The following is a 27,609-nucleotide window of genomic DNA, read 5'->3' on the forward strand; positions in this document are numbered from 1 at the left end:
ATAGTGTTGCTATTGATCTCTGTCTTTATGTCCATCAGTACCTGTTTTATATATTTAGGTGCGCCTATGTTAGGTGCATAGATGTTTACTAGGGTTATGTCCTCTTGTTGGATTGATCCCTTTATTATTATATAGTGTCCATCTTTGTCTTTTAATATGATCTTCATTTTAAAGTCTATTTTTTCAGAGATAAGTAGTGCAACTCCAGCTTTTTTTTTTCGCTTTCATTTGCATGAAATATGTTACTCCAACACTTCACGTTCAGCCTGTGTGTGTCTTTTGATCTGAAATGAGTCTCTTGTATACAGCATATACAAGGGTCTTGCTTCCTTATCCACTCAGCCACCCTATGTCTCTTGATTGGAGCATTTAATCCGTTTACATTTCAAGTGCTTATTGATAGGTACATAGTTATTGCCATTTTTAAATTTGTAGTAAATTGTTTTCATCTTTCTTCTATTTACAGAAGTCCTTTTAATATTTCTTGCAATGCTGGCTTGGTTGTAATAAATTCTTTCAGTTTGTTCTTTTCTGGGAAGCTCTTTATCTCTCCATCAACTTTAAATGATAGCCTTGCTGGATAAAGCAATCTAGGTTGTAGGCCTTTGTGTTCCATCACTTTGAGTATCTCATGCCACTCCCTCCTGGCATTCAATGTTTCTGTAGAAAAGTCATCTGATAGCCTTATGGGAGTTCCCTTGTACTTAACCTTCTGCCTTTCTATTGCTACTTTTAAGATTCTTTCTTTGTCTTTAAGGTTTGCCATTTTAACTCTAATGTGTCTTGGTGTGGGCCTGTTTAGGTTTACGCTGGTTGGAACTCTCTGCACTTCCTGGGCTTGTATGTTGGTTTCCTTCATCAGGTTAGGGAAGGTTTCGGAACATACCTCAAATAAGTTCTCAATCCCTTGCTTTTCTCTTCGCCTTCTGGTATTCCTATGATGCGCATGTTTTTGCGCTTGATGTTATCCCAGAGGTCTCTTAACCCATCTTCATTGTTTTTTATTCTTTTTTCTTTCTGTTTTTCAGTTTGAGTGATCTCTGCTAACTTGTCTTCTAAGTCACCGATTCGATCCTCTGCTTCATCTAACCTGCTGGTCATTCCTTCAAGTGAGTTCTTAATTTCGGTAATTGTGTTCTTTAGTTCTAGCTGGTTGTTCGTTAAGATTTCTACATCCTTTTTTAGTTCTAACTGGTTGTTCTTTATGATTTCTATATCCTTCTTTATGTCTTCTCTAAGCTCCTTAAACATTCTTAACACCAGTGTTCTGAACTCTGTCTCTGACAGGTTGGTTACCTCTGCTTCATTTGGTTCCAGTTGTGGAGGTTTCTTCTGTTCTTTTATTTGGGACATGTTTCTTTGTCTCCCCATTCTGACTGACTCTCTGTGTTTGCTTTGATGTATTAGGAAGATCCCCTAGAGCTCTTAGTTCTTGCTGGGTTATCTTATGTAGTATGTGTCCTTTATATTTGACTTGGACTACTTCGTTCTTCTCCTCTGCATGTGCTCCACAGGTGGTTCGTGTGTTTAGTATATTGTCCTGTTGAAGAAGAACTTTAATTGCTTTTTGCTTGTGAGTAGGTGGGTTTAACTCCTAGGCTGTCTAGTTGTGAAACTTGGCTCTGCCCACCGCAGGGTGTTCTGCTGGGTGAGGGTTGGCCACTTAAATGAGGTTAGGCCTCTATGGGCTCTTGTGCCTTCAGAGGATTCCCTCTGGGTGTGTGACTTGTTGGTCAAACCCGGTAGTACTCTGGTTTGGTCCAGAGTTTGCTTCTGGATATGTTGAATCTTGTGCCTCTTAAGCTGGGCCCTGTTAGGGCAGTTTCAGCACAAATCAAGTTACCAAGTACAACAACAACAACAAATAAGAAAACAAATCAAGTACATTCACATGTAAAATACAACCGACAAACCACACTCAACATAGGCAAAGATATCAAAGAAATAAAGGCAGAACAAAGCAAATCACAACAAGCAGAAGAAAAAACACCAAGCAAAGCAAAACAGAAAACAGCACCAGTCTTGGCTTAAGCCCACCAAGTAATCTCTACGTTGTCTTCCACTGTGCTAAAGAGTTCCCTGCCTACTGCGCAGGCAGCGCTGGTCACCTGGTGCCCAGCGTGAATTTGGGAGTGTAGATTTAAATGCGAGGGGCTGAGGGGTCTTGATGACAATTTTCAGAGAGACCGTGCAGTTTCTGTCCTTTCCTGCACAAATGCATGCTGAGAGTAGCTCCACCAGCCCTGTGCCCAGTACTCCTGAGTCTTAGGGCCCTCCTTCCGTGGGTGTGTGGGAGGGGGAGGGCGGGAGATCCCTAAGCTGCTGAAAGCCGGGAGCTGCGTCTGCCACTTACTGCTGAACTCAGGGAGTGCTTCCGCGGTTGCCGTTACCCCGCCCCACCATTATTCATATATGCTCTTTCTGATGGAATCAAAAAGTTCTTGTAGAGTTCTTCCATTTATTTTAAGTCTCAAGTCTCTTTCTTCTTCCATCTGTATAATTTCCAGGTTTCTATCTTCAATGTCACTAATTCTTTCCTCCATCTGGTCATTTCTACTACCTATGCTGGTTATTTCTTTCTTGATTTCTTCTATTGAGTTCTTAATCTACAGAAATTCTATACGGTTCTTTTTTAAAATTTCAATCTTTTCGTAAAATGCTCATGATGTTCTTTGATTGTGTTTCTGAGTTTATTAAACTGCCTTCCTGTGTTTTCTTGCATCTCATTGAGTGTTGTCAGAACCACAATCTTGAATTTTGTGTCATATTTTCCATATATTTAAGTTCCTTTTCTGGAGACTTTTCACTTTCTTTCTGTGCTTTCTTTTTGCCTTGGTTATTCATGGCAATTACTGATTTACTATTTCTCTTCATAGACATCTATAGGAGTGGCTTCTGCAACAGGTCGATAGAAAGAGGTCTTTCTTTTGTTTTCCAGTACTTTTTTTCTCTCAAATGGTAGTACTGTGTTTTCTCTGCTGCACCAGATTCAGAGCCCATACGTTTCAGCAATTCTGTTTACTCCTGCAGGGATTCGCCCAGTTAGGTTTTGTCCAAGGGTTGGGTGAGTTGTGAGAGGTGGCCAAGAGCAATGGCAGTGACCACCACCTCAACTGGTCCTGCTTTCACACTCCCTCCTCTTTGCGAAAACTAGTTGGGCTGTGAATCTGTGTCTGTGGTTCAGAGTTCTCAGAACAGCAAATATTCTGTTATTTTGATCTGACACTGCTATTGTTCCACTTCTAGCACCAGGCAGGTGGGGGCAGGGTGAGTCTTGGGAGATTAGGGACGGGGTGGCTAGTCTCAGTGCCTAAGGCTTCCATTCTCTGCTCAGCAATGAGGGCTTAAACCACCGTTTACAGCCTTCTTCCCTCAGTCTTTTCTCTGAGTTCTCTACTGTGAGCGTTGTGTTCAGCTGTGTTATATGCTTCCCCATCAGGCCTGTGGGCCATAAGCCGAGCCCTAGCAGTCTGAGTTCTTCCCTCTTCTGCAGCTGCAGTAGTACCAGGATGCAGCGAGCTTGGAGCACTGAGCTATGTCTGCGTCCTGCATCCACGTGGCTCTGTCTCCGCACTTCTCCCTTCCCACCTCCCCCGCTCGTGCGTTTCGCCCACCTTTAGGTGAGTTCAGTAGTGGACCTCTTCGTCTTGCCTGTCTCCTGTGCAGGGAGTCCTATGTGGAGTTATTGTTGTTCGATTAGTTGTAAATTCCAGGGGAACTTTACAGTGGCTTACCTCACACCACCATTTGGTGACCTTTTTTATGTTTTTTTTGGGGGGGAAAGGAGGGAGAGGGAGAGAGAAGAGAGAGAGAGAGAGAGAGAGAGAGAGAGAGAGAGAGAGAGAGAATCCTGTGTTCTAGAGAAAGCTTATAAATTAGAGGAGGAGATCAAGACAGGAACAAGAGAGAATGAGGTAAGTATACAGAGATATAAATACAGACAATATTTGCTGTCATTTATTTAGCACTCGATTTATGCTGAGCACTATGTTAGATGTTTGACATATGTTCTCATTTAATCTTTACAACTCTATGGTATAGGTAATATGATCACCCATGATGATCATGATGATGATGGTGATAATAGCAGCTAACATTTATTAAGTGCTTCATATCAGCCAGGCACCGGATTAGGTGTTTTGAAATGTCTTATACAGATATATGTTCATCCTATAGAGGAGGATAAATAGGCCCAGAACATATAAGTGACTTATCTAAGATCACAGAGCTAGGCAGGTGCAGCTCTGATATTCAAACACAGATTTGACTCTCAAGCCCAGGCTCTTAAAATATTATGAAAGTTTAGAGCAATTAGCTCCTACCTTGTCCTGGGAGGTGTATTTGTATAGTGAGGAAGCCCCAAACCAGGAGGAAAGGTGTGAAGATGAGAAGGGTGGTGCCTATTCAAGGGCCACCGAGTGGCCCCATTTGACAGAGTTGAGGGTGTGATAAGGAATAGTGGCTCAAAGGCAAGGCAGTTCTCCTTCCCCTTCTTTTTTTTTCAATTTATTGGGATGACAATTGTTAGTGAAATTACATAGATTTCAGGTGTACAATTCTGTATTACATCATCTATACATTCCATTGTGTGTTCACCACCCAGAGACAGTTCTCCTTCCATCACCATATATTTGATACCCCTTACCCTCATCTCCCATCCCTCACCCCCCCTTACACTCTGGTAACCACTAAACTATTGTCTGTGTCTATGAGGTTTTGTTTCTCATGGAGACAACCAAAATGTCCTTTGATAGATGAATGGATAAAGAAGTTGTGGAATACTATTTGGCTGTAAGAAAAGATGAAATAGGACCATTTGTGACAACATGGATGGAGCTTGAGAGTATCATGCTAAGCGAAAAAAGTCAGACAGAAAAAGCAGAGTACCATATGATTTCACTGATATGTGGTATATAAACCAAAAACAACAAAAAAACAAGACAAACAAATGAGAAACAAAAACTCATAGACACAGACAATAGTTTAGTGGTTACCAGAGGGTAAAGGGTGTGGGGGGAGGGAGATGACAAGGTATAGATTTTCAAACTCAAATCATGATGAGTAGGGAGTTGGCAGTCCCCTATTTAGTTTTCTTCAGTGGAAGCAGTCCTTGAGCACTTAGAACATTGACAAGATCAGAAAAAACAGGAAATCTAAAGAAGCCAGCAAACAGCACCTAGCACAACATCTCATCAAGCTAACAAAAAAAGGTCATCATGTAACACTGCTTGTAACAGCAAAAATTTGTCAATGATCTAAATGTCCATCAATATGGGATTGATGAGATAAATTAAAAAAACATCCACAGAAAAAAACACTGTGTTGTTGCAAAAAAGGATGAGGGAGAACTATGTGTTCTAATAAGGGAAGATGTTTCCAAAAGATTGTAAGTGAAAAAATCAGGTTGCACATCAGTCTCTATAGTATGATTCCATTTAAATCACAGATTCATATTTATGTATGTACAAAACCAATAACCACAGTTATCTGATAGGGTGTTGACACAGAATTACACTTCCTAATTTGTACACTTGGTCATGCTGCTGACCTTAAGAACAAGCCAATATTATTTCTATAATTGGAAAAAGCTTCAATAGTTTCCATTTTTCAAAACAAAAGGCTCCATCTTAGATCATCCTTTATCCATCCTGTCTTTTGTAACCATAACATATCTGGATTCAACAGTGCATCTGAAATTGTCTCCTATAACTTTTTCATGAATGAACTACGATAAAATAGCAACATATTAATCAGATTATAACACAAATCAAATATATTGGCAATTGATTAAAGAATTTTACTCAAAGCATAGGTGGCAACCTGCAGAAAAAACACTATAGAAAGGCCACAGGGCTTTTCCACTTTTATTAATAACTTAGATGACATGTAAAATGTACTTACCAACTCTGAAGATGATCCAAGCTGGCAGGGATATCAAATAAATTGAAGAACAAAATTGAGATTCAAAATGAGCTCAGATGGACTGGAATACTGCACTAAAATTAAAAAAATAATAATAAAAAAATGTGAGATTTATAAGATAAAGAAAAAAATAACCTCAATTAAAATTTTGAAAGTCTATTTTGTGAGGCCAGAATAACGGAAGCATGGCTTAGCAGCAAGTCACAGAAAAAGAAACAAACCAAAAAAGATCTAGGGATTTGAGTTGACCCCATCAGCATAATTTGAGCTAACAGTTTAATATAGCTAAATTATTCAGCTGCAAAAAACAAAGCACAATTTAGGTTGTATGAATCAAAGTACATTTTTTGGATCCCAGAACATAATTGTTGCCTGCAATATGTGCTCTTCTCTCCTGGAGTCTCCGGTTCAATTCTAGGCACCACATTTTAAGAGGATCACTGAGAAAGTGAAACACTTCCAAAGGAGGTCCACAAGAATTACAAAGGGGTGGGAAATCATCCCATAACAGGAGTGGTTCTTAAAGGGACCAGAGACACGTGCCATGAAAAACAGAACAGTCAGGGGATATACAGGATATCCACTTGCTTTCAAATCTCAAGTGTTTTCCTATGGAAAGTATACACTTATTCTGGGTTGCCCAGGAGACAGAACTAGGATTACTGCCACACAGTGGTAAAGGAGGCTGATTTTTCAGTAAACTTATCAAAAGGCTTTCTGACCTTGAAAGGGTCCTGCAAAAAGCTGAACAGGCTCATGAGGCAGTGAGTGTTTTAAGTCAAGGTTGGATGAACAGATACCCAATGGTAGAATTATATTAATTGGGTCCTTTTCAGCTCTAAGATTGCATCTTTCTCCCATTCTCTGTGCCATGACTTCCACTTCAGTGCCTCCTCTGGACCAATGAGCCCTCTCTCTGCAGTCAATACAGTGGCAAGGACAGCTCTGCAAGAACTGCCAGAACTGCCACCTCTTGTTTATTATTGTCCAAGGCCCATGGGGGGGACGACACACATTGCTTTATAGCAGAGCCAAATGACTAAGTCACGTGGCTTAGAATGAAATGATATGACTAAGTCATATCACGCCCCCCCCCCAAACCTGGACAAAATGCTTCTGTGGCTTTCAATCTCACTCCCTGTGAATGGAAGTCATCACAATGGCCTACAAAACCCTAAACGAACTGCCATAATGACTTCTCTGACCTCCTATCCTATTACCATTAACCTCGTTCACTCCACTTCTGGAACAAAGGCTTCTTGGCTGTTTCTTAAATGCAAGACATGCTCCTAACTTAAGGGCTTTGCTATTGCTAATCTCTCTCCCTGGAATGTTCTTCCATGAAATGATACCTGCGTGGCCCACTCCCTTACTTCCTTCAGGGATAGACTCAAAGATCAACTTCCCAGTGAGGTCTTCCCTGACCACCCTCTTTAAAATTATAGGCCTTGTAGGCTGTTCCCTTCAAACTCCTCTCTGTTTCAAAAGTCCTTATCCCATCATAAAGTTTTTTTCCTGTAGTACTTAATATCACGTATCACATAACACTATATTTTCTATTTTTCTTTTGTTTTCCTATCCACTCTATTGAGCTATAAGTTCCTTAAATGCAGAGATCATTTCTTGGCCTATTTTTTGTTGAATATCAGCCTTTGGAATATTAGCTAGCACATTACTGAAGATGACCCAAAGCTGGAAGGAATATCAAATGAGCTCAGATGGGCTGGAATACTGGGTGCTCAGTAAATGTTTAATGAAATGGCCACTGCATGCCAAATTCATGCCCTTTTCTGAAGTCTTGATTTTCTCAAAAAAAGAAATTTCATATTTAAAAACCAGAAAATGGTAACAAGGAATTGTGTCTGTGTAGTAAGATTTAGGGTGATTTTGTTTTTATTTCTCAATTTCCCCAATTTTTTGTTATGCATTAATATTACATTAATGCTTACCTAGCTATAATCATTGTAGTAGGTAACATCTATAGAGTGTTTATCATGTGCCAGGCATTGTGATAGGCACATTATTTGGATTAATTCATTTAATCCTCACAATAGCCTTTGTCAGTTGGCACAACTATTATTCCCATTTTAAAGATAAGAAAACTGAGAAACAGTGAAGTGATATGACTTGTCCATGGTAACACAACTAAGATGACGTAGCCCATGTTATTACCCCCTGACTTCAGCATAAGATGAAAATTGATGATAGCTAACATTCATTTTGTACTAATCATGCATCAAGCACTGAGTTAAACATTTAAAACTTATCACGTCATTTAATGCTTACAATAGCATTAAAGGTGAGAACTATGAGGTGGGAACTATTATTATGATCATTTTACAGTACTAGACCCTCCTATAATATAATAAACCATACCATACCCACTATCACACTTGGACTCTGCTTTGGTTTCAAAAGAAGCATGCATTGATTCTCCTGTGTTCCAGCCAAGTGAAGAAGACCAAAAAGCAATTATGTGCTTCTCAGCCTTCAACACACATGATTGCAGCCCTTACTTGTGCCACTGTCTCTGTCTAATATATCCTTCTTCCCTCTGCCCACCCAATACTACCATTTTTCTTTCCCCTAAGCATAGCTCAAATGCAACTCCTTTCATGAATCCTTCCATGATTGGCCTATTCCATCACAATCTCTCACCACACACTGTTCATTTTGTTTGGTACTGGTTATCTCTGGCTTTACAGTGCTGGCTCTCTTTCCACTAACATATGTCCCTTCTTCTCAATTGTACTATAGCTTATGGAGGCAGCTAGTCCTTGAGCAGGTTGGCATGCCCTGCATAAATGGTACATCAGCTTGCACAAGGTAGGTTCTCAATAATTATTTGCTGACTTCATAATGATACTATACCCTCAGAGTTGTAAAATGTTCTTTTCAAAGAGCTATAATATATATTATCTCATTTTTGCTTCACAGAAGCCTGGTGAGATAAGAAAGGCAGATCTTAGTTTTCTCATTTTTATAGTTAAGGAAATTGAGGTCCAGGGAGGATAAGTAAGTTGTCTAAGGTCACATATCTGAGAATTGAGCCCAGCCCTCTGGACTTTGAGACCCAGATTCCTTGCAGTAGGCCACACCAATTCTACCAAAGGCACAGCTAGCTGAGAGCAACGCTAACAACATCTCTATAAAGACCTTGTATTGATTCTATCACTGGAGCAAAATCAATACAGAGCCAGGACACAATAACCAAGGTGGAGATTGGGAAAGAAGGTGAATTCATACACTCTGTGGTGAGAAGGGCTTGAGGCTTATCAGATGGGTGGTGATGACTCTATTAAGTTCTTTCTGAAGAGGGTACTGGAGAGTGAACTAAATGCTGACCTTAACACGGGGCATTATTAGTTCAACCCTTAGCATAAGGGAGGCAGCCTAGCTCCCTTCTAGTGTGAGAGAGCACTAGGAGGCAAGAAAGATGGGTTCAAGATCTAGTTCTGCTACAAGCTAACCACTTGTCTATAAGGAAGGTACCTAACCTCTCTGAGGCTATATTTCCTCAATAGAAGATGTCAATTAGGATCTCTCAGAACCCCAGCATTTTACAAATCTATGACAAAGGTCACAAATTGGTGATCCACAGACCAAATCTAGGCCACAGACATATTTTCTTTGCCCCAAATAATGTTTAAATTTTTTTGATCTCATAACTAACATTTAAAAATCAGAAGATTGTATGTATTAGGTTAGTGCAAAAGTAATTGCAGTTTAAAAGGTTAAAAAACTAATTGTAAAAACGGCAATCAATTTTGCACCAACCTAATAAATATTTGGATTTCCAAGCTCTTTAGAAAAATCTGATCTGGAGAAGCCAAGATAGCAGATTAGGTAAGTATTATGCCTACTGCACCCCAGGATCACACTAAAATTACAAATAAATTATAGAACAATCAACCTCAAGATTCATCTGAATACTAGCTGAACAGATCCACCATAAGTAAGGACATAAAGAAGAGGCCACATTGAGACTGGTAGGAGGGCGAAGATGCAAAACTGGCTGACCCCAGACCCACAGAGAAAGGTTGAACGCAGGGAGAGACACCTCAGTATTGAGGGTCCCCCCTGAGGAGAAAGGGGCCTCGCAGCCCCATGCAGTACAACCCAGCCCAGGGGTCCTTTGCTGGGAGGAGTTCCCATGGTACCTGGCGGTGAAAAACAGTGAGGACTCTACATGCCCTTCCTGGTGGGACACAAGGAGGCTGGAAGCCCAGATGCCCTCACATAGAGCCAGCACACAGTCCTGCTTGCTGTCAGGCACCCACCTGGTCCCTGGTGGAGGGATAACAGCACGGGAAGGCCAAGGACATGCGGGGAAGGACTGAGCTGAGTGCCTTTGGCACAGGACTTGGAGAGATGGGTGCTATTGTTTTCCCTGTATGGAGCCTGCACACGTGTGGCCTCCTATAGAGGAGGGCACAATTTTTTCATGGTTAAACTTGCCCCCAAAGGGCCAAGTCTGGGCCTGCACCTGTCTGGGTTTGGTGGAATCCTCACACGTGTGCACTGCCTTGGTGATGCCCTGGGGTCACAACCTCTGCATAGCTTGTGCTACTCTGGGAAAGTCTTTACTGCTGGTCTGCTGGCCCCGCCACACAGGCTGCAGATTAAAGCTGGTGAAGGGCCTGTGGTGGCCAGGAAATGTTTCCTGGAGAGTGTTAATCCTAGATGAGCACTGCCTCATAGACAGGCATTGGCTGGATGTAGCTTTTTTTTTCTTTCCGTTTTTGTTGTTGTAGTGGTAGTGGTATTTTTGTTGTTGTTGTTTTATTCTGTTTTTTGTTTGTTTGGTTGGTTTGTTTTGGTTTGCTTTGTTTTGGTATGTTGTTTCTGTTTTGTTTTGTTTGGTGCAGAGGTGTGGCCCAGCACTGGTCCAGGAGCTGAGACTACACTGAATTTGTATAAACCACTGGCTACACCCCTTAGCTCCCTGTAACTCTGCCCCACCTACCTACATGTGCATTGCCATGGGCACTCTGGGCTCCTGGGTGATCCGCTCTGCCCCCACAAACCACACAAGACATATTTTTACAGAAGTGGACAACCAGCAATGGCCTGGGGTGATTTGGGTGGTAAACAGTGACCCCAAAACTGCACTGCAACCACTAAGGAGCAGCTCTCAGGAATTTGTAAGTCTGAGGAGGAGTCTGGCTCCAGTGTCCTCAGGGCACTGTGCAAGGTGGTCAAAGGCCAGGTACTGGCAAAAGATCTGAATCTGCATTAACATTGTAAAAACCACTGGTCACTTCCATGGATCACTTGAACTCCACCCTGCCCAGCTAGTGCTGCATCCCTCAAGGGCACTCTTAATACCAGGTCAACCAGCCAGCACATACACCTAAGGAAGATCTTTCAACAACTGGGCCTTACAGAAAATGGATAGGTGACAAAAGGCCTAGGGGGCTCTGGGCCTTTTACTAAACTGTGTCAGTCCCACTGAGGCAGCCTGCCTCAGTTCACAAAGAGACCACCCCCCACATACCTCCAGGGCCAGCACAGGGAGCACCCATACATACAGCTTTGAGCCAAGATCTGGTAACAGTCAGGGCTGAAATTGCACTGCATGGGAGCCCTACCTAAGAGACAGAAGAAACAACACACCCAAAGTTCAGCTTCAGACAACACCAGAGCACCACCTGGTTAGACCCACAAGTGACATACCCAAAGGTGGTTCTCAACAGGTACAAGAGCCCACAGGGGCAAAAGCTCCTCTGAGGGGTCAGCCCTCACAAAGCAGCACATATACTGTGGGCATAGCCAATCTTCATAGCTAGTCAGCCTGGGAGTCAATCCCACCCACTGACATGCCAAAAGCAATGAAGACTCAACTACAACAGGAGAAAACGCACAACACAAGGGACACCTCTGGAACACACACACAGGAAATAAGAGAGAATGTTCAATTCAACTACAAAGGACACATACTACATAAGGCCAACCAGCAACGACTGGGAGACATAGATGATCTACCTAATACACAGAAGCAAATACATAGTGTCAGCCAGAATGAGGAAACAAAGAAACATGTCACAAATAAAAGATCAGAAGAAACCTCCAGAAATGGAACTAAATGAAACAGAGGCAACCAACCCACCAGAGACAGAGTTTAAAACACTGGATTATAAGGATGCTTAAGGAACTGAGTGAGAATTTCAACAATGAGATAGTAAGCATAAAAAAGGGATATAGAAACCATGAAAAATAGCCAGTCAGAACTAAAAAACTACAATAACTGAACTGAAGAATACACTAGAAGGAATCACCAGCAGATTAGATGAAGCAGAGGATTGAATCAGGAATTCAGAAAACAAGTTAGCAGGATTCACCGAATTGGAACAGCAAAAAAGATAAAATAATAAAAACAATAAAAAAAAGTTTGAGACCTGTGGGAGAACATCAAGCACAACAACATTTGCATGACAGAAATACCAGAAGAAGAGAGGAAGCAAGGGAACAGAACCTATTTGAAGAAATAATGACCAAAAACTTCCCTAACCTGGTGAAGGAAAATGACATACAAGCCCAGAAAGTACACAGAGTCCAAAACAAGATGAACCCAAACAAGCCCACACCAAGACACATCATAGTTAAAATGACAAAGGTTAAAGACAAAGAGAGAATCCTAAAAGAAGCAGGAGAAAGACAGCTAATTATTTACAAGGGAGCTCCCAGAAGACTATCGGCTGACAATCCTACAGAAATGTTGCAGGCCAGAAGGGAGTGACAGTAAATATTCAAAGTGATTAAAACAACAACAACAACAACAACAACAACAACAAATGCCTACAACCAAGATTGCTCTACCCAGCAAGGCTATCATTTAAAATTAAAGGAGAGGTAAAGAGCTTCCCAGAAAAGAATAAACTAAAGGAATTCATTACCACCAAGCCAGTATTGCAGGAAATATTAAAAGGACTTCTTTAAGCAGAATAAAGGAGAAAACAAATTAACTAATGAAGACCAGAAATATGAATATTAAAATGGCAATAACTGTGTACCTACCCATAATCACTTTAAATGTAAATGTATTATATGTTCCAATCAAAAGACATAGGGTAGCTGAACGGATAAGAAAACAAGACCATACATATGCTGTACACAAGAGACCCACCTCAGATCAAAAGACACAAACAAACTGAAAGTAGAAGGATGGAATGTGATATTCCACAGAAATGGAAATGAGAAAAAATCAGTGGTAGCAATACTTATATCTGACAAAATAGACTTTAAAATGAAGACTTTAATAAAAGACAAAGATGGGCACTACATAATAATAAAGGGATTGATCCAACAAGAGGACATAACTCTAGTAAACATCTATTCACCCAACATGGGAGCACCTAAATATATAAAACAGATATGACTGACATAAAGACCGAGATCAACAGTGACACTATCATAGTTAGGAACTTCAACACACTACTGACAACACACCACAAGACCTCAAGCAACAGGTCTTTCAGACAGAAAATAAATATGGAAACAGAGACCTTACATGACACATTGGACCACTTGGACTTAATCAATATTTCCAGAGCATTTCACCCCAAAGCTGCGGAATGCACGTTCTTCTCAAGCACACATGGAACATTTTCCAAAATAGAGCACATGTTAGGTGGCAAAACAAGTTTCAATAAATTTAACAAAATTGAAATCATATGAACTGTCTTCTCTGACCACAGTGCTATGAAATTAGAAATCAACTACAAGAAAAAAAACTGGAAGACACACAAATACATGGAGACTGAATAACATGTTACCAAATAATGAATGGGTCAAACATGAGATCAAGGAAGAAATCAAAAGGTATCTTGAGACAAATGAAAATGAAAACACAACCCAAAATCTATGGGACTGCAAAAGCAGTCCTAAGAGGGAAATTCATAGCAATGCAGGTCTACCTAAAGAAACAAGAAAAATCACAAATCAAAAGTTTATCAACACTTAAGGGAATTGGAAAAAGAAGAGCAAAATAAGCCCAAAGGGAGAACAGGGAAGGAGATAATAAAAATCAGAGTGGAAATAAATGAAATAGAGACCAAAAAAAAAAAAAAAAAACAACAAAAACAATGCAAAAGATCAATGAAACCAAGAGCTGGTTTTTCGAGAAGATAGACAAAATCGACAAATCTTTAGCCAGACACATTGAAAAAAAAAGAGAGAGAGAGGAACCAAGTTTATAAAATCAGAAATGAAAGAGAAGTGACAACAGACACCACAGAAAACAAAAATTAAATAAATAAATAAATAAAAATAAAAAAAATTAAGAAATTACTAAGAGCAACTATATGCCAACAAATTAGACAATCTGGAAGAAATGGATAATTTTCTAGAAGCATACATCCTTCCAAGAGTAACTCATACATCCTTCCAAGAGTAACTCAACAAGAAACAGAAAACCTGAATAGACTGATTACTACCATGGAAATTGAATCAGTAATCAACAAACTCCCAACAAACAAAAGCCCTGGACCACATGGCTTTACAGGTAAATTTTACAAAACATTCAAAAAAGAATTAACACCTATTCTCCTCAAACCATTCAAAAAATCCAGATGGAGGGAAGTCTCCCAAGCTCATTTTATGAGGCTTTCATTACTCTAATACCAAAACCAGACAAAGACATTACAAAAAATGAAAACTATGAACCATATCTGTAATGAACATAGATGCAAAAATTTTCAACAAAATATTAGCAAACCAAATTCAGCAATACATTAAAAAGATCATACAGTACAATCAAGTGGGATTCATTCCTGGTATGTAATTCTGGCTCAATATCTGCAATCAATTATCATGATATGCCACATTAACTAAATGAAAAATAAAAATCACATGGCCATATCAATAGATGTAGAGAAAGCATTTGGCAAAATCCAGCAGCCATTTGTGATAAAAATTCTCAGCAAAGTAAGAATGGAGGGAACATATCTCAACATAATAAAAGCCATATGTGACAATCCACAGCTAGCATCATACTCAATGGGGAAAAGCTAAAAGCATTCCCCTTAAGATCAGTAACAAGACAAGGATGTCCACTATGTCCACTTCTATTCAACATAGTTCTGGAAGTTCTAGCCACAGCAATCAGACAAGAAAAAGAAACTAAAGGTGACCAAATTGGACGGGAGGAAGTAAAATTTTCATTTGTAGATGACATGATACTATGTATAGAGAATCCCAAAGATTCTACCACAAAACTATTAGAACTGATAAATTTAGTAAAGTACCAGGATATAAAATTAATATTCAGAAATCAGTTGTATTTGTATACACCAGTAACGAACTATCAGAAAGAGAAATTAAGAAAACAATTACATTTACAATTGCATCAAAAATAAAACACTTAGGAATAAATTCAACCAAGGAAGTAAAAGACCTGTACTCCGAAAATTATAAGACATTGAAGAAAGAAACTAAGAAGATAGAAATAAATGAAAACATAAACCATGCTCATGGATAGAGAGAATTAATATACCAGGGGTGCCAAAAAATGTATACAAGTGGACAATTTGTTCAATATTGCTCAAGCAGTAGTTCACCATAATCAGAAGTGTCAGGATGGATCTTGAGAGTATAATGCTAAGTGAAATAAGTCAGAGAGAAAAAGCAGAGAACCCTATGATTTCACTGATATGTGGTATATAAACCAAAAACAACAAAAGAACAAGACAAACAAATGAGAAACAAAAACTCATAGACACAGACAATAATTTAGTGGTTACCAGAAGGTAAGGGGGTGGGGGGTGGGTGATGAGGGTAAGGGGGATCAAATATATGGTGATGGATGGAAAATTGAGTCTGGGTGGTGAACACACAATGGGATTTATAGATGATGTAATACAGAACTGTACACCTGAAATCTATGTAAATTTACTAACAATTATCACCCCAATAAATTTAATTAAAAAAAAGTGTCTGGACACTGATGGTAACCACTTTGAGCACTTCTTGTAATTGCATTCATCTTTTGTTATAGGTATATATTGAGTATTAAGATTTTAATACAGTTTTCCTTTCTTAAAATGTGTGTACAGTTTTGTTATTGTTGTTTGTTTATTTTTTGGCAAGCTCTGTCGTTAAAAATGTACATAATATCCAAAGAAATATATAGAGTCAACGCAATCCCCATCAAAACACCAATGGCATTTTTCACAAAACTGGAACAAATAATCCTAAAATTTATATCAAAACATAAAAGACCCCAAATGGCCATGGCAATCCTGGGAAAGAAGAACAAAGCTGGAGGTATCTTGCTACATGGCATCAAATCATACTACAGGGCTATAGTAATCAAAACTGCATGGTATTGGCATAAAAACATACACATAGATCAATGGAACAGAATAGAGAGCCCAGAAATAAATCCATGCCTATATGGTCATTTAATCCATGACAAAGGAAGCAAAATTTACATTGGAGTAAAGACTGTCTATTTAATAAATGGTGCTGGGAGAACTAGACAGACATATGCAAAAAATGAAATTGGACCATCTTTTTATGCCATATACAAGAATAAATTCAAAATACATTCAAGACTTAAATGTTAAGACCCAAAACCATAAAACTTCTAGAAAAAAATGTAGAAAGTAAACTTGCAGACATTACCCTTAGTAATATTTTTACTGATATATCTCCTCCGGTAAGAGAAGCAAAAGAAAAAAATAAACATAAGGACTACATCAAACTAAAAGTTTTTTTCACAGCAAAGGAAACCATTAATAAAACAAAAAGACTTCCTACCGAATGGGAGAAGATATTTGGCAATGATACATCTGATAAGAGGTGAATATCCAAAATACATAACAAACTCATGCAAGTTAACACCAAAAAACAAACAAACAACAACAACAAAAAAAAACCTCATTAAAAAATAGGCAAAAGACATAAAGAGACATTTCTCTAATGGGGACATACAGATGGCCAAGAGACATATGAAAAGATGCTCAATGTCACTAATCATTAGAGAAATGCAAATACAAACCACAATGAGATACCACCTCACTCCTGTCAGAATGGCTATCATCAATAAATCAACAAACAACAAGTGCTGGAGAGGATGTGGAGAAAAGGGAACCCTAGTACACTGATGGTGGGATTGCAAATTGGTGCAGCCACCATGGAAAACACTATGGACGCTCCTCAAAAATTTGAAAATAGAACTACCTTATGACCCAGCAATTCCACTCCTGGGTATTTATCCAAAGAAATCCAAAACGCTAATTCAAAAAAAATATATATGTACCCTTATGTTTATTGCAGCGCTATTCATAATAACGAAAATACGGAAATAACTGAAATGCCCATCAATAGACAATGGGTTTGTCTTGTTCTTTTGTTGTTGTTTTTTTTCGTTTATATACCACATATCAGTGAAATCATAGGGTTCTCTGCCTTTTCTGTCTGAGTTATTTTGCTTAGCATCACGCTCTCAAGATCCATCCATGTTGTTACAAATGTTCCTATATCATCTTTGCTTACCACCAAATAGTATTCCATTGTGTATATATACCCCAACTTCTTTATCCATTCATCTATCGAAGGACATTTTGGTTGTTTCCATGTGTTGGCCACCGTAAACAAAGCTGCTGAACACACAATGGGATATACAGATGATGTAATACAGAATTGTACACCTGAAATCTATGTAATTTTACTAACAATTGTCACCCAAATAAATTTAAATGAAAAAAAATAATGAAATAAATAGACAATTGGGTAAAGAAATTGTGGTACATTGATTCGATGGAGTATCATTCTGCCATAAAAAAAATAAATCTTACTATTTGCAACAACATGGATGAACCTAGAGAAAGTTATGCAAAGTGAAATAAGTCAGACTGAGAAAGTCACATACCATATGATCACACTTATATGTGAAATCTGAAGAACAGAATAAACAAGCAAACAAAACAGATTCAGAGGTACAGAGAAAAAACTGATGCTTGCTAGACTGGAGGGGGGTTTGGAGATGGGGAAGAAAAGTGAAGGTATTTAAAAGTAGAAATTGGTAGTCACAAAATATTCACAAGGTTGTGAAATGTAGTATGGAGAATATAATAAATAATGTTGTAAAAACTACGTAGTGTGCTAGATGGGTTCTGTATTTATCAGGGGGGTTACTTCATAGATTGTGTAGATGCCTGACCACTGCATTGTGCACCTGAAGCTGAATTAGATTTACTATTGAATGTCAATGATAATTAAATATATGTGTGTATGCATATGTATGTGTATACACACCCATACACACACACACAGTGCCAAAACATGTATACAAATTTTAAGAAAGAAAAAAACTATTAAAATTGTAATATTCAATATATACCGATAACAAAAGATGAATACAACTCGATGTTTGACTTCTGCAATTACAAGAGGTGCTCAAAGTGGTTACCATCAGTGTCCAGACACTTCTGATTATGGCGAACTACTGCTTGAGTGACATTGACCAAAGTGTCCACTTGTATACATTTTTTGGCACCCTCGGTACATAGCCAATGGTATTCTTACAGCTTTACATGATTTCAGAGGGGTAGTAGACTTGGGTGAGGGGGTTATTCCTTAGTGAGGGGTGTTAATGTCTAATCATTATTTTGTTTTGTACACTTGAGACTGATATTTAAAAAATAAGTAAATAAAAATTAAAAAAAGAAAAACCTGATCTAACAACATTTAAAAATTCAAATACTACATAAAATTTGATTTCCAATCTTTCCAGAAAAAAGTTCTGGATACATGCGCTTATTTTTATCATCTGTATATTACTTACAATATAGTGTGTTATGTTGTGATAAGCACCGTGGGGAAAATAAAGGTGGCGGTTATAAGGAGTTCTGAAGTGGTAGGGGTAAGGGCATCCTGCAAAACCTATAAAGTTGGCCCTCAGTATCTGCAAGTTCCACATCCAAAGATTCCGCCAACTATGGATGAAAAATATTTGAAAAAAAAAAGTTTCTTTGCTGCTAATGTGTACTATGTAGTTAGGCCTCTAAAATCATTGTATCTGTACTGAACACGTACAGACTTTTTTTCTTGTCATTATTCCCTAAACAATATTGTATAACAACTATTTACATAGTATTTACATTGTACTAGGTATTACAAGTAATCTATAGGTGATTTAAAGTATATACGGGGATATGCGTAAGTTATATGCAAATACTACACCATTTTACATAAGGCACTTGAGCATCCGTAGATTTTGGTATCCACGGGGGATCCTGGAACCATTCCCCTGCATATACCAATGGGCAACTGTAGTTCACAGAGCGTGGTCTGAGAAGGCCTTGCTGACAAGGTGAGCCCATTGTCACCAGACCACAATGGACTGGAGCCAAGGAGCATCTGCTCCCTTTAGATGGAGCTTGTGGTTGAAAGGTTTAGGGCTGCTAATATCCTCAACATACTAATTGAAGAGGAAAAAGACACTGATGTCAATTGATGTCAATTGAAACAGAGTTCTAAGCTTATTATTTGATTTCACAATGGCAACAAAAGTTTCAAATGGTAAAATAAATATCAAAGTCTGAGAGAAGAAGAGTGAAGTGTGTGTACAAAGCACTCACTAACCAAGAGGAATTAAACATCCCAATAAACTAAGATGCATTTTCTGTTTAATGGAGTCAATAAAATTATCCTGGTACCTATAAAACATACCCCCAAGTTGCCCTTATGTATCAGGCCTGGTTCAATACATGATAATAGAACTCATTCTAATTAGAGAACAACCAACTCTGTCGACCCAAACATAGCATCAGACAGATGGAGAGAGAGGAGAAATCGATATGTCCATTCTCTTGCTGGTCATTTCTACTTGTCTGGGCTGGGACTTGACAGCTTATTTCTCTAGATACTAGGATCCCCAAATGGAAGACAGTGTCTTCTAGTGCATTTCAAACATTTTTCACCTTGACCTACAGTAAGAAATACATTTGACATTCATATAGCATATATTACTGAATTATATACGTATATAAATATACAACAAACATTTCATGAAACAATACTTACCTTTACTGTATGCAGTGCATACTGTCTTTTCCTATTCTATTCTTTTTGTTTTTTAAATGCTGATTACTTCCAACTAGATTGATTTCCCAAGCAGTATTGAAAAACACTTCTTAGACCAGTGGTTCCCAAATCTGGTCCCACATCAGAATCCTTTGGAGTCCTTGTTCAATACATAATTTTGTGCTCCACTGCAAACCTAGAAAGTCAGAATTTCTTTGAGCTGAGGCCCAGCAATCTGTATTTCTTTTTTTTTTTTTTTTGCCAAGGACTAGCTATGCACGGACATTAAGTAATCATAGTTCTTCTCAGCACACAGAGCCAATTAACATCAATAATTATTATTATCGAATGCCTATTTCATTAGTACTACTGGCATAAGAGCTTATCATCCACTTTATAGATGGGGAAACTGAGGCTCAGAGAGATTCGACAAGCTGCTGAAAGATATACACTGAGAGGTTAAGGAAATGGTGAGGCTGTGATTCATGTGGGGTCTCTTCCTACCCTTCCTGACCCCTTTCACCTTCTTCCTTCTGTAATTCCAGAGACTTTAGACTTGCCCTGGAAATTTTTATACCAATTCAAATTATAGGTCAGACACCAAGATGATCCAATAACCAGAGGCAAGGAGCACACATAAAACAACAATAATACTCTGCACTTATATTGAGTTTGAAAGTTTCCAAAGCATACGTGTGTCTTTTTTCTCCACATTTATACCTTTCAGCTACCCTGTGAGGCAGAAGGGGAAGATTAAAAACTAGAGACCAAAGAGGGGAAGTGAGGTACCCAAGGTCTCACAGCCAAGTTGCACTACTTTAACTCCCTCGGGCAGGGTCTACTACTGCACTTGGGCTGGTTTTCTCCAGAGTTTCCAGATCCACCCTGTTTCAAGTCTATCTCCCTTTAAGGCAGAAGTGGAAGAAATGGTTTGCTTTCTGTCTCCTTCTCTAAAATATTTACCATCTAGTTCAGAAATTAGCACACTCTGTATACACACTACCTGAAGGACAGGTTGCCCTGAATCTCCTAAACAGGGGTTTGCTGAGGACTGGCTGTGTTTCTATTTTTGTCATGCAATTTGTAAAAAGCTATGCACTGTGCTTCAAAGAAAAAGAATGGATTCCATGATAAAAGGACACGGCCCCATCCCTCCCACAGAGGTTAAACGCCACAAGCCACTAGTGAAGCAGTGTTTGGAAGTCTCTGTGGAGCAAAATTTTGAGAGCCCACAGAAAACCTAGGTGGTACATTGAACCAATCTTTGCGATGCAGAAAGGGGCTGGAGGGATGAATAACCCCCATTTAGCACCTTCATCTGAGGCCTTCCCTCTGTTGAGAACATCCCCTTTTTCTGCCACAGAGAGGGGTATTGTTCGCATTTTGTATATATTTCTGTGACAAATGACTAGCTATTTATCAAACACTGTATTGATTCTAACATTTTTCTTCACCTCTTGCCCTTCACAATGCAGGTCAATTCATCAACACCCTTCTCTTGACCTCAGTCTTCCCATTTATAAAGTAAATGGGTTGAACCAAATGGTCTGTTAGGTCCTTTATCTGGCTCTAGGATTCTGATAAAATATCTGGGGCAACTTTATATGTATCCCACAGATTTGTGATTCAGGCTCTGAACATGAAGGTACAAACTGACTTCAAATTGTGTTTTAAGAGTCATCTTTTTGAAAGGGGGTCAAAAAAGTTGCATAGAGAAAAAAAATATTATGCTCATGAGTATGCTAATATCTAACAATAAGGATTACTCTTCCTTTCCCCTCTCTTGTTTTATTTTTCGTTCTTTTTACGCTTAGTCAGGAAAGCACAGCATGCCTCTTCCCTGTGTCAATTTCTCTTCCCATGTGAAGGTGGCGGGTGCAATCTAGCCCTGTAATAGCTGAGGTTTCAGCCCCTAAAAGTTTCAAGCTAATGCTATTCTTACTTTAATGGAAGCACTCCAATTGAAGTCAGAAAAAATGGAAGAGGTGTTAAATTTACTTTGTGACTCCAACTCTCTTTCAGTTTGGTGAGGCTGGCTTAGGATTTGATAGATTTTATAGATTTCAATACCAATTAAGTAAAAAACATCTTAGCTTTTTAATTTGACTTGTCAATCACTGAGGTGGCTCCTTCCCCATGAGGTCTCTAACTAAATTTGAATGCATTGCTGCTTGCCAACATAGCATGTGACCCTTTCCTACCTGCTTCCCAGGGCTGGGTTCAAGACAATGAGGTTACACAAGGGAACCACTCCCAGGGCATTTCAAACAAGAAGCCAAAGGAAATGGGAGTATTCTCACTCTTCAGCAGTACAGCAGAGTCAAATCAAACTGCCTGCATTTGAATCCAAATTACTGAATCTCCTGGATCTTGGTTTGCTCATCATCAAATGGATGAATAACACTAAGGCTATACCTCATTAGGTTACTGTGGAGGTGAAAAGAGAGAAGTGACTAGAGTAATGCCCAGCACATGCTAATATCACAATAACTGCTGGATATGCTGACTATTATCCTGGCCCAATCTTTCAGCTTACTGATGTTTAACAGCCTGCATTTTCTGGCCATCTCATTTCACCAGAGGATTTGAAACCACACTAGAGATGAGATTAAACCAAGCTTAACCTTAGAGCCATTCAAGTGGATTGGCATTTCCCATTTTTCTATTCATTGATTTATTCACTCAGCAAATATTTATTAACCACCTATTACATGGTAGGCACTGCATTAAGTGATGAAGACATGATAATGAACAACATGAAGTCCCTGCTTAATAGAGTTCACAAACTGAAAGTGGAGTATGTTACAGATAGACAATAAATGCAATGAATAAGACAGAAATGAACTTTCAGGCAAAAAGTCAGTGTGGCTGGGGTTGGCAGGAAGGCATGAGAGAAGGTAATATTATATGAGGCTGCAGAGGAAGGCAGGGACCAGATGATTCATGCCTTGTGAGCCAGGTAAGGAATTTTGTCTTCATTCAAAGATCATTGGGAAATAAAGGGGAGGTTTTAAGCAAAGGATCAGTATACTCAAATGTTTGATAAAGTTCTTGCTGACCATTGTATGGACCTGAGATTGTTGGTCACAGAGCTGTCACTATCAGATATAGTGTCACACAAAGTGAATTACAAAAAAAACACCCCTCTTCTAGAACAAATTAAAAATAGGTCAGTCTTTTAATATAAATTCTAAACAACTTTAAGACCTGCCAAAGGAGGTTGCCAGAGTCCTGGCTGGCAGCAGCCTTGGTTGTGTGCATCCACATTCTTCTCACTGAAGCATTTCACATCACTGGAATACCTATAACATCAACAGCACCTTGCACCCCACTGTTCCACATCACCCTCTAGATAAAGCAACTGTGGATTGGAGGGGTGGGATTTTAGACTGTGAGAATAAGGGATGGTGAGTGAGAAAAGTAAATTCAGCGCTTGGGTGGGACAGAGCCCTCTCATGTGTGACAGTGAATGTATGCGTTTATGTGTGTGTGTGTGTGTGTGTCTGTGTGTGTGCTCTCCAGAGTCTGTACAACACCATGTGCACTGACACTGGTTTATGAAGGAGCAGACTCTCTTCCTCTGCTCCCATATTTGGAGCCAAGAAGCCCAAAATGTCTGCACCCATCTGCACACTCTTATGTAAGTTAGTATGTGTCTGTGATAAAAATGGAACACCCAAAGCAATGGTACACTTGTGTAGTATACAACCTGAACATCCAATCATGGCAGTTGGGGCCGCAAGAATCAAACCAAGTAGACCAGTTAGGAGGCTGTTGCAGTGGTCCAGGAGAGAGATGATGGTGACTCAAACTAGGTAATAGCTGAAGAGGTGTTGAGAAGTGGAAAAATTCAGGATATATTTTGAAGGTAGGTCAACAGGATTTGCTGATGGCTAGGATATGATGTGTAAGGGACCAAGAGGAACTTAGGATAATAACTAGGAGTTTGACTTAAGCAATCAAGGGAGTGAGATTTACTAAGTGAGATTGATAGGGAGAGGAACATTGTAGGAGAAAAATCACAAGTCCTGCTTTGGGCAGTTTGCATCAACTCTAGCTGCCCACCTAAGCAACAGTTCTCTCAGTCTCTGTATTTTAAGCTCCTTCTCACTGAGGATTTCAAACACAAGTGGTCTCTGGAAGATTGGTAATCCCTGATACTTGTCTTTGACTCAGCAGGTTTCTTTCTGTACCTCCTTTGCCCTGAGATGAAATAATGATTTCAGTTTGTTCCTACCAGTTTCTCAAGATTCATCATTTATTTATAGGACCCTGACAGATCTCAATCATTCTCTCTCTCTCCCTCTCCCAATCTCTCTCTCTTCCTCTCTTACCATTTCCGAATGTCCCTTTCTAAGATTCATTTTCTCAAAACCTTCCTCTTTAGGGAATATGCCTTCATCCAAGGACAGGGATAGTATGTCGGCCACTGCCAAGCAACTCAGAGCTCCATCACATCACCCAATCCCTGTCCCCAGTACAGGTAAAAGGTACTTGGTGCATGGAGTAGAGCCAAGTGACCTAAGAATATGAGCCAAGCACTGAGAAATTAAAGAAAATATTGCTGACTAGGGCGAAAAAATAATTAATCAAGAAAACTTAAGGTCATTATGATCTCTTTGGTTGCATTAATATCTAGTAGCAGAAGACTATAGATGGATTAGTGCTATGGTAGGGGTAGGGGTCAGGAAAATCAAACTAGAAGTGTGGTGCTTGTGCTTCATTTTCCATAAGAAGAATCAAGGTCAGCAGGAGAAGCCAGATCTCCTCATTCCTGGGCTGGGCCCATTCCGTTACAACCCACTTCCTCCCTAGACAGGTATCTGGCCATCTAGGTAACTTTCATAAATATAAATTGTCCCCTATAACCTGAATAAGCTTGGAAGTAGATTCATCTATAAAACCTCCAGATAAAAGTCCAGCCCACCTGACATCTTGAACAGAAAACCCTGTCAAGTCTACAAGGACTTCTTACCTACAGAACAGAATGAAAATGAAAATACAACAGGCTACATTGAAAATCTAAAGTATCAACAGGTTATATGAAAAAAAATGATATGCAGTGTGAAGGTTCCTCAAAAAATTATGAATAGAATTACCATATGATACAGCAATCCCTCTCCTGGGTATCTACCCCAAAAATTTGAAAACATTTATCCATAAAGACATGTGTGCTCCAACATTCATTGCAGCTTTGATTATGGTGGCCAAGACGTGGAAACAACCAAAATGTCCTTCGATAGATGAATGGATAAAGAAGTTGTGGTATATATACACAATGGAATACTATTTGGCAGTAAGAAAAGATGATATAGGAACATTAGTGACAAGATGGATGGATCTTGAGAGTATAACGCTAAGCGAAATAAGTGAGACAGAAAAAGCAGAGAACCCTATGATTTCACTGATATGTGGTATATAAACCAAAAACAACAAAAGAACAAGACAAACAAATGAGAAACAAGAACTCATAGGCACAGACAATAGTTTAGTGGTTACCAGAGGGTAATGGGGGTGGGGGGAGGGAGATGAGGGTAAGGGGGATCAAATATATGGTGATGGAAGGAGAACTGACTCTGGGTGGTGAACACACAATGGGATTTATAGATGATGTAATACAAAATTGTACACCTGAAATCCATGTAATTTCACTAACAATTGTCACCCCAACAAATTAAAAAAATAAAAAAAATATGATACGACCATGTCAATTGATGCAGGAAAACATTTGACAAAATCCAGCATTCATCATGATTAAAAAGAATTCTCAGCTATAATCATATATAAATATATATATATATATATATATATATGTACATATGTATATATATATTATGTGTGTGTATATATATATACACGTATATATATACATATGTATATATATATTATGTGTATATATATATATATATATATATATATATATATATTCACAAGAAGTGGAATACAGCATAAGGAATAGAGACAGTGGAAATGTCATGGCTGTATGCGATGTCAGAAGGGAAGTAGATTGGAGGAGGGGGTTATCACATTGTGAGGGGTATAAATGATAAATGTCTAATTATTACAGTGCTTTGTACACGTGAAACTAATAAAACTTTTTTAAAAATTAAAGAAAAAAGAATAGAGAAGAAATTCGTCAAATTGATAAAGCAAAAAATAAATAAATATACAAGACCCCCATAGCTAGTAAATTGAACCAAGCAATATCTAAAATGGATTATACACAATGATCAACTGGGATTTATTCCAGGAGCACAGAGTTGGCTTAACATTAAAAATTAAGTAACTCAATACAATAAAATGCAAAACCACATGTTCATCTCAATAGACACAGAATAAAGCATATGACAAAATTTAACATAATTTCATCAAAATACACTCAACAAACCACGAACAGAAAGGAATTTCTTCAACCTAATAGAGTATCTATGAAAAATAAACAAAAATAAACAACTACCATCATACTTAATGGTGAAAGACTAAAAAAATACCCCCTTATATCAGGAACAGTAAATGGATGTCTGCCTTTGCCATTTTTATTCAACATTATACAGGAGGTTCTAGTTAGGGCAACTAGGCAAAAAAGTGAAATAAAAGGTATCCTGATTGGAAAAGAAGAAGTAAAACTATATCTAATCACAGATGTCATGATTTATATCTATAAAATCCTAATAAATCTACTAAAGAAAAACCAGAGTAATTTCAACAAGGTTGCAAGGTACATGATTAATGTACAAAATATCAATTTTATTTATACACAGTAGCAATAAACAAATGAAAAATAAAATTAAGAAATCAATTCCATTTACAATATCATCAACAATAATAAAATGCTTATGAGTAAATTTAGCAGAATAAGTACAAAATGTATCATCTGAACAACACAAAATATTGTTGGAAAAATTAAACAGACTTATATAAATGGGAAAAGAAAATGGTACCTAACCATAATTAAATGGAAAGACATCTCATGTTCATGGATTGGAAGATGTATCCATATCTGTATAATCTATATGCATATTTCTACATATCTCAATATCTAGATATACACACATAAAGAACAATGAAATAGAATTGACAGTCTAGCAATAAACTCTCACTTTTATGATCAATTAATTTTCGATAAGCTAGCCAAGAAACTACAATGGGGAAAGAAAAGTCTTTTCAACAAATGGTACTGGAAAAACTGTATTTCCACTTGCAAAAAAATGAAGTTGGACCCCTACCTCGTGCCATATTAAAAAATTAACTCCAGATGTCATCAAAATAGTAGTCTGAGGTGGGCCTCTGGAAATCTACCCTGGAATTTACAACAAATCTAACAGCTATAACTCCACAAATGACACCCTGCACAGCAGGTAGGTAAGATGAAGAGGCTCACTACTGAATTCACCTAAAGGTGGGCAAATTGCAAGAGCAGGGGAGGAGGGAAGGGAGAAGTGCGGAGATGGAGCAGGGCAGGTGCAGGACACAAACAACGTTCAGTGCTCTGAGCTCACTGCATCCCACAACTACCGCAGCTGCGGGACAGGGAAGAACTCGAACTGTTAGGGCTCTGTTTATGGCCCACAGGGCTTAGGGGACAGCATATAACACAGCAGACCCAACGCTGAGGCAGAGACCCAACGCAGAGACCTTGGAGCAAAGCTTGAGGGAAGA

The 27,609-nt window shown here is 38.7% G+C and overlaps 1 protein-coding gene across 5 annotated transcripts in view; it reads right to left on the bottom strand.

Annotated features, from left to right (window-relative positions):
- Nucleotides 1–27,609, bottom strand: part of PAK3 (p21 (RAC1) activated kinase 3) — a 530,673-nt gene that overhangs the window by 411,264 nt on the left and 91,800 nt on the right. For all 5 annotated transcript variants that reach the window (XM_081044041.1, XM_081044039.1, XM_081044038.1 and 2 more), the window contains exon 2: nucleotides 5,902–5,996. The gene's annotated coding sequence lies outside the window, so the exon portion shown is untranslated. The remainder of the gene's footprint in view (nucleotides 1–5,901; nucleotides 5,997–27,609) is intronic.

This window comes from Rhinolophus hipposideros (assembly GCF_964194185.1).
Source record: "Rhinolophus hipposideros genome assembly, chromosome: X".
In the NCBI taxonomy this organism is placed as follows: domain Eukaryota; kingdom Metazoa; phylum Chordata; class Mammalia; order Chiroptera; family Rhinolophidae; genus Rhinolophus; species Rhinolophus hipposideros.